Source organism: Ochotona princeps, chromosome 18, assembly GCF_030435755.1.
Source record: "Ochotona princeps isolate mOchPri1 chromosome 18, mOchPri1.hap1, whole genome shotgun sequence".
In the NCBI taxonomy this organism is placed as follows: Eukaryota; Metazoa; Chordata; class Mammalia; order Lagomorpha; family Ochotonidae; genus Ochotona; species Ochotona princeps.
This window is the reverse complement of record NC_080849.1, coordinates 44,661,590-44,675,751: the sequence shown is the minus strand read 5'-3', so window position 1 is coordinate 44,675,751 and position 14,162 is coordinate 44,661,590. Positions and strand designations below refer to the sequence as shown.

At 47.2% G+C, this 14,162-nt stretch overlaps 1 protein-coding gene across 4 annotated transcripts in view; it reads left to right on the top strand.

Moving 5' to 3' along the window:
• The window catches only part of DLGAP1 (DLG associated protein 1), a 753,977-nt gene that overhangs the window by 316,451 nt on the left and 423,364 nt on the right, over positions 1-14,162 (top strand). The window lies entirely within an intron of this gene.

Below are 14,162 nucleotides of genomic sequence, written 5' to 3'. Positions count from 1 at the left end.
TCTCTCCCTGTCATCTGCCATCAAATAAATGTCTTTTTCTTAATGGTTTTTTTTTCTCAAATCGATTTATTTCCTTTTTGTGAAGATCTATTTAAGATCCAGTTTTATTTATTTTTAATTAAATAGAAAGATTTACAGAGAGGGTAGCCGAGACAGAGCTGTTTCTTCCTGCGGGTTCACTCTTCAGTGGCCACAACACTGGAGCTGAACCTGTCTGCAGCCAGGAGCCTGGAACTTCCTCCAAGTTTTTCAAATGGCTACATGAGCTCAATGCCTCCTTCTGCTTTCGTAGGTACGTCACCAGGGAGCTGGTCATAAGTGGAACAGCTGCAATTTGACGCAGCTGCAATGGGGAATGAGGTACTGCACTGGAGGCTTAGATACCCATGCCATAGTACTGGCTCCTCCAATAAATATCTTTGAAAACATCTGTGTGTAACTTGAAGAGCAAAGAGTTCACAGTTATGGCTTAATTTTCAGGCTCACCAAGGGTGAAAGTATGGTAAATTAAAAAAATATTTTGATGTGTCAAATTTCTCTAGAGAAAGAAGGAATTTGCAATCTTTCCATTCTTTGGTTCATAGCCCAATAGGCTACAATCGCTGATGATATGGTAACCTAAACCCAGGAGCCAGACGCTTTCCTGTGTCTCCAACATGATGTCAATTTACAACTTTATATTCACTGCAAAATGTAATCAAATTAGTACCCCAACTGAGAAAACACAGGGCTTGTCATAGTCATTGTAACAAAAATCTATGGCTACTTTGGAAAGAAATTCAAAATGGGCCAAAAAAAATTGGAAAACTGTAAGATTGATACTGTATCCAGATTTTTAGATAGCTTTCCCATGTCTACATTGTTATACCACATCTTGAAAGGATAAATCACAGCATGTATGTGTGATTTATTGAGAAAAATACAGTCAAACTCTAATTAGGGGATCCATATCCAGAGAAACAGCCTCCTGGCCCAAATTACACTTACTCATCAACATTTATATGCTTCAAATTTTCATTTAAAAATGTGTAAGACAGAAGGCTTTCTTCCTTGCCTATCCCGTAGTCGTGCTCTTGTATTCTGCATTTTGTGCTGGGTGATACGTTAACATGAGGACAACTTTGCATCAATGAATTATTATGTGTTTAAGCCCATGTCTTTCAACAGAGCTGTTACTGACACTTTGAGTTAGACATTCCACCTCCTTTGGAGCTGTCACATATCTGACAAGAAATTTAGTGCCCATGCCCCCTGCCACTACATGCCAGCAGCAAATGTGGGTATTGTGGCACCGCAGGTTATGCTGCTATCCCCCATTGGAGTGCCAGTTCAAGTGCCGGCTCCTCTACTTTCCATCCAGCTTCACACTAATTAGCCAGGACAGGCAGCAGGTGACCGCCTGAGCATCTGGGTTCCTGCCATCCACATGGGAGAGTTCCTGGCCCTTGGCTTTGGCCTGGACCAGGTCCAGCATGTGTGAACATTGAAGGAGTGAGCCAGCAAATGGAAGACTTATTTCTCCCCAATTATGTCACTTTAACTTTCTTTTTGAAAGATTTATTTATTTTTACTGCCACCTCAGACATACAGAGTGTAGGAGAGAGAGAAGAAGGTCTTCTGTCCAATAATTCACTCTCCCTGTGTCCCTATGGCTGGTGCTGAGCCGATCCAAAGCCAGGAGCCAGGAACTTCCTCCAGGTCTCCCATGTAGGTGCAGGATCCCAAGGCTTTGGGCCATCCTCGACTGCTTTCCCAGGCCACAGGCTTGGAGTTGGCTGGGAAATGTGTCTGCCAGGATAAGAACCCGTGCCCATATGGGATCAGTGTATTCAGTGCGAGGACTTGAGCCCCTAGGCCACTGTGACAGTTCCTTACTATAGCTTTGAAGTAAACGAACCTTAACAAAATAATAATAATGTCAACAATATAAACTGTGTTTACTCTGCAATTGTAATAGAAATTATGAATGAACCCACTTTCCATCCTTGAGCACAGCAGGCAAACACCACCAGAGTTCTCCTCCCTTCTTTGTGGCCAGTCTTTCTTTGCAGCTAAGAGTAGCTATGAGGCCCAGGTCTAGTGAAAGAGACCGAGGGACTTCTGCAAGGCCCCAGAGCCTGGGAGGGGCACCACTCACCATCCATACCTGGCAGTTAAACTGCCAGCTCTCCCTTCCTCTTTCTGGTTCCATCATGGAGGAATGCCGTGAGCTCTTCCAGAACAGATGACCAAGCCCAAAGGAGCCCCTGACCTGTGGCTTCCATAGCCCAAGCAAGAGTGTGACTTCTGGGGTCTCTGCTGGTGAGCTGCACCACCTCCAAGCCTTCATCCTCTTCTTATGGGGTGCAGGCTGCTCTGCTGGGCAGTAGAGCCTGTCTGAGCCTCCATGGGCCTCCATGTATCCCTGCCTTGATTCCTGATCTTCCCAAGGCCGCCTACAGCGTGCAGAGCTGCCAGAAGGGCAGAAAGCTGTTATCTCGTGCATTCCTGGTTGCAGCATGCTGACGTGATCTGGTGGAGCTCCACGTGGCCTCTGCAGCCCAGGGATACGGCCAGCGAGGAGCAGTCCCTCTAGAGCAGGCAATGGACCACAGCTCCGTAGCACCACAGTTCCTCCACAGCAACCAGCCCGACCGTCCAGGGGCACCCGTACCTGCCTTCCCCTGAGGCTGCTGCTAACTGGGCCGCCCCAGATAGTGCAAGGTAAACGTGGGCTCTGTCTTGGTCTGTGGTTGCCTTGGAAGGAGAAAGACCAGAGTGTTTCTTGAGTGTCACCAGTGTGACAGAGAACCTCTCACAAGCCTCTTGGGTTGAGGAAGAGCCCAGGTGTGAAATCTCTTTTCTCTTTTGTTTCCTCCACTTTCTTCCCACCTCCACCCTTCCCCAGTTGACTCTATTTCCATCCTGTTGGAAAGACTGCCTCCTATTTGCAGTTGCTTGGGAGCGTCTTCTGCATGCTCATCAGGCTCCACGTGGTAGAGGTGTTGGAAGAGAAGATGAAAACTGGTGAGGTCTCATCCAGGGCTGCCAGATGCCCTGATGCAGCCCGCCCTGGGAATTTGCTTTTTCCCATGCACCCTACAGTGCCTTGCAGGGAGTGTGTGGCTGATGATCATGTGCCTGGCAGGAGTCCCAGTAGTGAGTTCAGGGTGGTGGTTTTAGCTCCTTGAGGTCAGTCATGCTGAAGTGCACCCTTGACCTTTCTCCCTCCCAGTTGTATGGCAAGGAGCAGGGAGGAGGCATGTAGTAAGGACATGTGTTGGAGAGTGATTGGCTCCAGGGTGAAACTGAGGGACAGTTAGGCCTTGTAATTCGGCTTGTGGTGAGCCAGAGTGTGTCCTGCATGGGAACCACAGGCTGTGTGAGAAGCGTTAATTGTGCAACTGGACAGGCCCTGTAACAAACCCGTCACCCTCTGTGCAGGGGAAGGTGTCTGAGAGCTTTGGGTGGGAGCACAACTCACACGTCCCCCCTCCTCTGCTCTCTGAGCCTTCCACCCACACCCTACTCGCCCCCACTGCCTCCCAGGAAGCAGTTCTACTTTGTAGCTCAGCAGAGTGTCCTTGGTGCTGTGGTTCCACAATGAGTCCAGGAGAGGGAAAGGCCTTGGTGTGTCCTCTGCAGATGTCACCTCACCTGCCCTCTGATGTGATTGGACCTGTTCTGTGAGCATCCCAAAGAACCTGCGCAGGGCAAGGGTAGGGAATATTATCCTGAGTTAGTAATTTTATTACAGCTCCTGAGTTTGTATCGAGTGGCTGTTCACCATCCCTGGGTACTTTATTGGTTTGGAGGCTGGGTGTGGCTTCTCCCCTTTTCTTCCCCTTTCCTCTTTCCCCAGATACAGAAAGAAGAAAGAAAATTTGGAAACTAAGGTCACACACATTTTTCCATATCCATTGATCTTTCCCACCGTGAACAACTATGGAAACATCATCCCAAATAATAAATAAATAAAAATAACTTAGTAGATGTTTTTAGTGAGTGTTTTTTTTCTTGCTCTACTTGTCTTTGTGCCACCACTAGTTTTGAAACAATACTTTGTGTTTACGATTAATGTTTAAAAATTGATTTATTTTGCTTGAAAGAATTACAAAGAGAGATCGAGGAAGAGATACGTAGGGAGGGAGAGAAAGAGACGTTCCATGTTCTGGTTCACTCCCCACAGTGGCTCCACTGACAAGTGATGGAGCAGTGTGAAGCTGGGAGCGAGGAGCTTCTTCTGGGTCTCCCATGTGGATGCAGGAGCCTATGCATTGCGCCCTCCTCCACTGCCTTCCAAGGCCATTAGCTTGGAGCTGGATCAGAAGCGGATCAGCTAAAAGTGGAACTAGAATCTGTATTGTATGCTGGCACTGCAGGTAGAAGGTATGTGTGCTGTGCCACCTTGCGAGCAAGATTTATTTTTATTTTGTTGCAAGCCAGAGTTACAAACAGGGAGTAAAGAAAAGATAGAAAAGAATAAGAGTTCTTCCATCCAATGGATCTCTCTCTACATGGATGCAATGGCAGGCTCTGGACCAGGATGGATCTAGAAGTCTGAAACTTCACCTGGGCTTCCCACTGGGTGACAGGAGTGCAGGTCCTTAGGCCTTCTTTTGCTGCTTTCCCGGGCACTTAAGCAGGGAGCTGCATGTGAAGTGAAGCAGCCAGGACTCAAACGGGCATCCATCTGGGATGCTGGCCTTGTAGATGTAAGTAAAGACTTACTTATGTATTGCCCAACTGATGGGACAATGGCTATATCCTCATGTTGCATGTGCCAGGATTCCATTTGGGCACCCGTTTATATCTTCCTATACCCCTTCCCATCTAGCATCCTAAAAAATGCCCGAGAAAGCAGTATAGGGTGACCCAAATCCTTAGGCTCCTGAATCTGCCTGGGAGACCTGGAAGAGGCTCCTGGCTACTGCTTTCATTTGGACTCAGCTGCATCCATTGTGTCCATTTGTGGGAGTGAACGGGTGGATGGAGGATATCAGATTTGCAACTCCAATAAAAATACATACATAAAAAAGAAAATGTCAAGTTAAAAATAAGAAAAACCAACCAAACAACATTAAATTGTTTTTCTAATGTCTTATGTAGTTAGCTCTATGTTTTTTGCCTTTTTAAATTTTTTATTTCATTTTTAAAACAGTTTCATAGGCTCTGCGATTCCCCCAACCCCTCCAAAAAGCCCACCCACATATTGAATTCCTTCATATTGTCACAGTAGTGCAGTTCATATCCAGTCATGATTCCTTCATTGCAGGCATGGACCATGCAGAAAGTCCAGCATCTTATTGTCCAGATAAATTCAACATTTTAATTGGGAGACCATCCCCGGTCTGAAAGTAGGCAGTCTGACAGAGCAATAGAGGAATACTGACCTTCCGTATTCTCCTTTACTCCACGGATGTCCACGACAGCTTTGGCGAGAACAGACAGCTGCAGAAACCGGGTCCATGGGTCTCCCACGTGGGTGGCAGGATTGAAAATCTTGAGTTGTCTCCAGCAGCTACCCAGGCACATCAGCAGAAGCTCAGTAGAAGCCTGGGTGTGAGGCAGCCACTTTCACATTGGATGTGGGTGGTGTCCCACATGGCACCTAACCCTGCCTGCCCCTCATTCTCTTTTTTTATTTCTTTAGAATTATTGCTAATTTAATGTTCTATTTATTTCAGGAGTTTTACACGTCACTGAAAGTAAAATGAACAAATATACAAATACAGGCCTATACATATAAAATTGGAGAACTTTCTCTTAAATTGAACATCTCTGTGATATTTGCAGGCAATGTAGGACAAATTATTATTTGTAGTATCATAACAGAGCATATCCTTTTGTTGAAAGAAGCAAAAAAAAATCTTAAATACAAGCCTGTTTTGTGTAATTAGTAAAGAACGGTAGGGGAAGAAACATCACACATGGTATGCTGGGTAGTTGAAATAAACATTGCACAGATGTGTAACTTTAAACACAGAATGCAACTGCCCTAGTGTGACCTATAGTGACCTATAGTGTCAGGCAAGGTTGTTACTATGTAGTACTTTATCTTTTTACTATTATTATTGTTATAATTTGGACAATCTTTACATAGTCAATTACTTAAAAAGGTTCAAGGGCTACAGGGAAGTGGGTAAGACTATTGTTTCCATATTGTTTCCTTCTTGTATCTGAGGTACAGGGGTTATTGAGGGAGAGGCCCCACCCAGTTTCCCACCCACCCCAGGTCCCGGATGTGTGGCATGCTCTGAGTATTTGCTTAAGTAGTTTTGATAGTTCACCATCATGAATCGCTGCCAGTCTCGCCACCCCAAGCACGATGTGGTCATTGAAGAATCTACTGGTTGATACAGTCCATCATAGAGACTCCGTTTGCCCAGTATTTCGCTACCAACATACAGCTGAGGTGCTTGATTGACTTGTTCTTTCTTCTGTCTTTTCTCCGCTAGGGTTCTGAGTCCACCATTTCAACTGGGGAGATCTCCAAAGAAACTTTGAGATATTCCCAGAGCAGATTCTTCTTTGTTCTAGCAAGCACAGGGCCCGGCACAGTCCATCACCACAATCAGCTGGTGGTTGCAATTGTTGGGTTGGTTCTGTTTTCAGTCCCGACTTGCACTGGAACCAATGCTCCAGCCTGGTTCTGCCCAACACATGCTCGGCTCTCACATAGACCAGTGGGAGCTGCAGCCTAGTCTGGGCGACCCACAATAACCCCTACCAGGCCCGCCCCCTACCCTGGTTTGCCAGTCTGTGTAGCAGACTAGTCCAGTCTGTCCCACATCCCATTTGGCTCTCGTACATGTCAGTGGGTATTGAAGCTTAGTTCCATCTAACCAGGTCAACTCTCCAGCCCTCACGGATGTTGTTGAGTGCCTCTCTGTCTAGCCACCCCAGCCCCTGTCCTAGGAACTAAATATATTAATCACTTAGGCAGCACTGGTTGCTACCAGTTATTTGTCTTCTATGAATACAGGATGTCTAACAAGTTACTAGTATTTAGTAAGCAACTTGCATTTTTCTGTGTAAGTTTTTGTTCCTTTTTTTCCATAAGTACTTGTGTTATATTATTGCTGTTGTATGTAACATGCAGCCCGTTTTTAATTGTGTTCTGTTAATGTCTAGAAGTGCAGTTGGTTTTTGTTGATGTGCACCTGCAGATCTGCAGACTTGCTGAACTCACTCAGCCTGATTTTGTGGAATCCTTTGAGTTTCTGCCCCTGTTGTGTGGAAACAGAGATGATTTTACTTGTCACTTGCGAGTGGAGTGTATTTTCTTTTTTTCCTAATTGCTCTGGTGTGGAATTCAAGTGCTATGCAAGACAGAAACAGCAGAAGTGTAATCCTTGTGTGGTTCCTGACTTAGGGGGAAAAGTTTTCAGGTTTTTACAACGGTAGATTAGCTATGAACTTTTTATGCATTTTCCTTACTATGTTGAGAAAGCAAACATATTATCTGTAATTGGAAGCTAATATTTTGATAAATTTCAGGAATAAGTTCATCTACCAAGTAGTTTTGGATAGCTTACATTTACTTACTTTTTCTGGCTTAATTAAAGAATTATTTATAACAAAGGCTGAGACAGTGCATTTAACTTCTATTTCATCTGCTCAAGAATGAAGAAAGCATTCAAAGACACCAAGACAAAGATGCCCAAGTCCTTCCCAGGGAAGGAGGGGGCTGCCTTTGCACTGAGAAAGGAGCTCCACACTGGGGCACAGCTGGTAATAGAAAAAGAAGACACATCCCAGCAGCTCTTGAGTGCCACAGAGTCCATGCTGAAGAAGAGCCCAGAGTTCAACCAGGAGAGAGAGGAAATGCTGCTGGCCCTATAACAGGATCAGCTGCAGGAAGTGGCCCTGCAGAGCGCCACCTCACAAGACAAATTAAGCCAGGAGCCTGAGAGGGACCACCAGCATCTTGCACAGTCCCAAGAGTCTCACGTGCCTGAAGCCCTGCAGGAGGAAGATGGACTGGTTGCCATTCAATCAGGAGTAGGAGCAGAGAGCAGCTCCCTGAGAGCCCTGAGCAGCGTCCCCAGTGCTGCTGGCCCTGTGATCGAGTCACCCTGTGGGGAAGCACAGATGCCACTGCCTACACTGGCCACCTGCACTGCCAGCCTGAGTGGCCAGGCTGAGGCAAAGGTGGAGTCCAAGCAGCTGCCTGCTGAACCCAAGCCCTCCACCACAGGACACAAGAAGCTGCTCACCACCAAGGTTGTGGGAACCGTGGTGTGGTTCAATGTCAAGTCCAGATATGGCTTCATCAGGCGCCATGACGTGCAAGAAGACATCTTTGTTCATCACACGGCTATCAAGAGCTACAATGGCAGGTCTTACCTGCCCAGCCTAGCAGATGGTGAGACAGTAGAGTTTGATGTGGAGGAAGGCAGGCAGGGTGTGCAGGCTGCCAATGTTACAGGCCCTGGTGGAGCTGCAGTGAGGGGCAGCAGATACATGGCCGAGTGGCGTGGTTCCCATTTCTTCCCAGGACGCAGGGCTCCTCGGCACCAACCCCTGCTGAGTCACGTCTCTAGTCACCTGGTGGATTCTGGTAACCTGTGCGACAGCCAGCCTAACCTCACTGACCTCATGACTGGGTTCGGGGTGGTCGTGCCCAGGGCCCCACTGCAGAAAACATCAAGTACACAGCCAAGCCCAGGGATAACACACTCAAGACAAGCAGCCTACTCTCAGGTGCTCCTCACCTAGCCCGCGAGAGAGCCCTGGATACCAGGATGGCACAGAAGCCAGGGCAACCCTGCATGCTACTGGCAAGGCACCCTCCACAGAAGCAGTGTAGGCAAGCCCAGGCTGAACATCAGCACCTCTGTCCCCTTCACTCAACACATCAACTCAGTTAACAAAAGCTCAGCACTTCTTTAGGAGGATTTTTTTTTTTTGCGATTTAACAAGCCTGATAGGATTGTTTACATTTTTAGGAAATGAGTTTTACACATGACTCTCTTGTTCTTTGGTCATTGAAATTAGTTCCCTCAGAACATCTTTTAAGGTTTGTGAAATCATTTTTATAGCAGTTCATGTTGATTTTTTGAAGAACTTTTTAGGTTGTCAATTTAATCTGGGCAGTGTAATGTACAGCTTGTTTTAAAGAAAACAAACAAGGTGAAAAAAAAGAGATGGAGTGGTCAAGACATGCAATTTTCCAGTTTGAAGGCAAGCTAGTTGAATGTGTTAGTGAAGCCAACAGTATGCATCAAGGACTTGCCTCCCATTTACCCCAGGAGAGACTAGAGAGCATCTCAATGCGCAGAGAAACGCTCCTCCACGTTTCGCTGCCATGAAAGAGAAAAGTGATCGCGTTGTTGTTTCCTAAGAAGAAAAGTTTTCAATTTCATAAGAACTATCTCCAGAAGAAGGTGTTTACATAGGAAATGCAGAGAAAGAGCAAAGTGAGCAAGAGCAAGCTGAAGAACTAATATTGAAACTCAGTCGAATGGGAAGTGGCATGCACTTTGTAGAGACCGATAAATGTTAAAGTTTCTGCAAGATTTTGCGGGCAAAGTCCTCATAAAGTTTTTCAGCTTTCCACAGCTGTTTGGAGGTTATTTCTTGAACCTGCCAACGGTCCACTCAGAGGACACACAAGGAGCTAATTCCTGCGTGAGGGTGGGTGTGGAATGGTAGATGGAGAGGGGTTCACAGACAGTAGGAATTGATGGGGACCAACCTTGTGCCATGACAGGCCAAGCATCCCTCATGGGCACTGTGTCTAGTCCCGCTTCCCTGCATGCAGTCCAGCTCCCTGCTCATGGGCATGGCAAACGGTAAGGATAAAGTAGGCTACACTGTTCGAAACAGGACAGTCAATACTTACCATTTTTTGACATTAGTTTTTAAGACAGATTTACTTAATTATTCTCAAAGTCTGAGTTACAGAGAGAAAGAACAAGGAAGAGATAGAAAGAGATACAAAGAGGAGAGAGAGGTATGATGCATCTGCTGCTTCACTCCCCAGATGGCTACAATGGCCAGTGCTGGAGCAGGTCAAAGCCAGAAGCCAGAAGCCAGGAGAGGCACAGGCTCCAACATGGGTGACAGGTGCTTGTTCACTCCCCAGATGGCTACAATGGCCAGTGCTGGAGCAGGCCAAAGCCAGAAGCCAGAAGCCAGGAGAAGCTCGGGCTCCAACATGGGTGACAGGTGCTTGTTCACTCCCCAGATGGCTACAATGGCCAGTGCTGGAGCAGGTCAAAGCCAGAAGCCAGAAGCCAGGAGAGGCACAGGCTCCAACATGGATGACAGGTGCTTGTTCACTCCCCAGATGGCTACAATGGCCAGTGCTGGAGCAGGTCAAAGCCAGAAGCCAGAAGCCAGGAGAAGCTCGGGCTCCAGCATGGGTGACAGGATGCCAACAATTGGTTTATATTCTGTTGCTTTTCCCAGGCAATAGCAGCCAACTGGGTCAAAAGCATCCAGGACATGAACCGGCATCTGTATGGGATGCCGCTGCCAGAGAATACTCTCTCACCCCAAAACACTATTGTTTGATTTGAGTATTGGAATTTCTTCTATTTGTTCATGTGCTATCTATTAGATTAATGTAAATGATAGCTTCCCCACTGTACTTTTTAATGCTAGGAACTTACTTTTTCAATCTAATTCTGATTTGATACCTATTATCTAAGCAGAGGTTATAGTGTGAGGCTTTATTTTCTATGATCAACATTGTTGAAGAGGGAAAGCTTTAAAGCTTTATTTATTGATTTATTTGAAGGTCAGAGTTATACAGAAAGAGGGAGAGACAGAGCTCTTCCACCTTCTGATTCACTACCCAAATATCTTCCAATTTCAGGGCTGGGTCAGGCCAAGGTCAGGAACCAGGGCCTTCATCTTTGTCTTCCACATAGATGGTAGGGGCCCAAACATGCTGGTTTCCACTTCTTTTCTAAGCCATTGAGCAGTGGTTGGATCAGGATGGAGCAGCCAGGACATGAATTGGTGCTCATAGGCATGTTAGTATTGAAGGTGATGACCTTATCCACTATACCACAGCACCTGTCCTAGGAGGTTTCATTTTAATATATGATTAGGTTACAGAGAAGTAGAGAGGATGATGTGGGTATTGTTAACTATAAGTTACTAAATGTAAATATTAAACTACTGTGAAACATAGGCTCTTGTTACCTGCAGAAAAGTGTCTTCAACCACTATATCCATGTTTTATGACCAATTTTTTGGCATTATTGTGTAGCAAATTACAGTTCCTTTCCAGGGAGATTTAAAATACTGTCACATGTCTTAGTATATATTTTTTTCTGATTACAAATGTGACATGTGTTTCTGTTAAATCATAAATACAACAATTATAAAATGAAGATAATTACAAATGAGAATTTAATGTTCTACACTTCTAGCTCTAAACAGCTTGGTACATTTTCTGTTACTATTTTTTCTTTAACAATGTTTGTCTTGGGAAGGAATTAGTCCTAGAAGTGAAAGTTGCTCCTGTCCATATAGGAGTGCCTGGGCTTGCTTGCTGGCTGTATACCCTGATTTCAGCTTTCACCAGTTTAGACCCTGGGCAAAAACAGGTGATAATGCAAATAGCTGGGTTGCTGCGAGGTCCAGGGCACCCCTGGAATGAGTTCTCAGCCCCCAGCTTTGGCCTGCTGCAGCCCCAGCTGTGGTAAGCACTTTTTTGGTGCCTTTAAGATATAATAACAATACTTTTTAAACAGAGTAAGAAGAATTTTCTTCTGAGTATTGAAGTAATTTTCTGGAGATATTTTTAAAAGTGCATGCTGATGGGGCCCGGCAGCGTGGCCTAGCGGCTAAAGTCCTCACCTTGAACACGCTGGGATCACATATGGGTGCTGGTTCTAATCCCAGCAGCTCCACTTCCCATCCAGCTCCCTGTTAGTGGCCTGGGAAATCAGTCGAGGACGGCCCAAAGCCTTGGGATCCTGCACCCGCATGGGAGACCTGGAAGAGGTTCTTGGTTCCCGGCATCAGATCGGCGGGTACCGGCCCATTGCGGCTCACTTGGGGAGTGAAACATCGGACGGAAGATCTTCCTCTCTGTCTCTCCTATTCTCTGTATATCTGACTTTGTAATAAAAAATAAAATCTTAAAAAATAAAAGTGCGGTTCGGGCCTTGGGTTTGGGGGCAAGTGCCACTCCTCACAGTGTGGCAGCTGTGGGGGGTGCCCCTGCCAGGTCGGATCCAATGCTGGGGGCTCATGCCAAAGACACTGCCGCAAGGCAGTGAACGAGTCCTCAGCCTCCCTAGGACGGCCACTGCACCATGTGGTGCCAGGCTCTGTCTGCTGGCCGCCCGGCCAGGGAGCTCTGGGGTATTGGTTGTCTGAATAGCTGCTTAGGTAGCTACTTGAGTCAAGGACACTAAGTCACACTGTCTAAGGCAGAGGCCAGGACAAATTAGGGACTGAGACAAGCTGAGTCAGAGCAACCACTGGCAGGCGCATGATCTACGGCTAGGAACAGGCCCAGTTGGGGAGGCAAGGGGACATCTTAACTGGGTTGAGGTTCCCACCAAGTGGCGCATGTGCTGCAATGGTTGCTGCATTCTATCAAGGAAACAGTTGCAATCTCCCGAGGCACTAGTGTGGACTGGGATTGGATGCACCAGGCCAGGCCAGACCCCAACATCATCTGGTGTCCTGGAGAACCAGGGTGGATGTGGGACTGACTAGGCTGGGTCTCAACCCCATACTGAGCCATGTGTGAGCTGTACATGGGTATGGACGAGCCATGGCTGGGCTGAAACATCCAACAACAAGAACCAGAACGGGGTGAAAGCAAGCCAGGAAAAGCCACTGTTCCTGCTAGGACATGAGGTGAACTGAATAGGGCTGGCTCAAGGACCCCCTGGTATGCGCAAAATCTGGCATTGGGAGACCTGATGGAGGAGTCTGGGCAACTCCTCTGGCAGGACACAGTCCCTGCAGGTAAGCGCAAGAAGCATGATAGGAAACAGCCCAGAATAGGCCATGGAAAGTTTCCCACTGGCATACATTTGGCATGGGTCAGGGGCAGACCTGGCTGAATTGGTTCATGTCATACACTGGTAAATCCGAACACCAGAACAGAGTGTGGATCAGGCCGGCACTGGTCGCGACAAAACCAGTGCACACTATGGAACGCTAGGGTGAGGTTGCCTGTACCGGATTTGACTGCAGCACCCAACCAGCACGTGCGAGATCCAGGAAGGGAGGGGGCAGAGCCGGAGGGGGGATTAAAGGGCTGGTCCCCTCGCCAGACAGCTACTCCCACTGGAGAGCTTGGGCTGGGATGGGGACAGACCAGACTAAGCAAGGCTGCAACACCTGTGCGCTGCACGTGGACTAGATCAGGGAAAAGCCAGGCTAGGCGTATGATTCCTGCTGGTGCAAGCATAAATTAGAGGGGTGAGGGATGTTTGGGCTTAACCGCAGCATCAACTGGCAGAAGCTGGCACTGGGGACTAATTCTGTCAAGTCAAATCACAGAACCACCCGAAGAGTGCATAAACCGGGACTGAGAGAGACCTGGGAGGGAAATAGTGGGTTCCCCCCTCTTGAGTCACTACTCCTGCGGGAGGGCATGAAAACTTAGATGGGGGCTGGGGTGGCTAGACAGAGAGGCACTCAACAACATCCGTGAGGGCTGGAGAGTTGAGTTGGTTAGATGGAACTAAGCTTTAATACCCACTGACTAGAAGTACGAGAGCCAAATAGGATGTGGGACAGACTGGACTAGTCTGCTACACAGACTGGCAAACCAGGGTAGGGGGCGGGCCTGGTGGGGGTTATTGTGGGTTGCCCCGACTAGGCTGCAACTCTCACTGGTTGATGCAAGGGCCGAGAATGTGCTGGGCAGAGCCAGGCTGGACTGCAACACCCATTGGTTCCAGTGCAAGTCGGGACTGAAAACAGAACCAACCCAACAATTGCAACCACCAGCTGATTGTGGTGATGGACTGTGCCGGGCCCTGTGCTTGCTAGAGCATACAAGAATCTGCTCTGGGAATACCTCAGAGTTTCTTTGGAGATCTCCCCAGTTGAAATGGTGGACTCAGAACCCTAGCAGAGAAAAGACAGAAGAAAGAACAAGTCAATCAAGCACCTCAGCTGTATGTTGGCAGCGAAATACTGGGCAAATGAAGACTCTATGATGGACTGTGTCAATCAGTGGACGACCTCATCGAGTG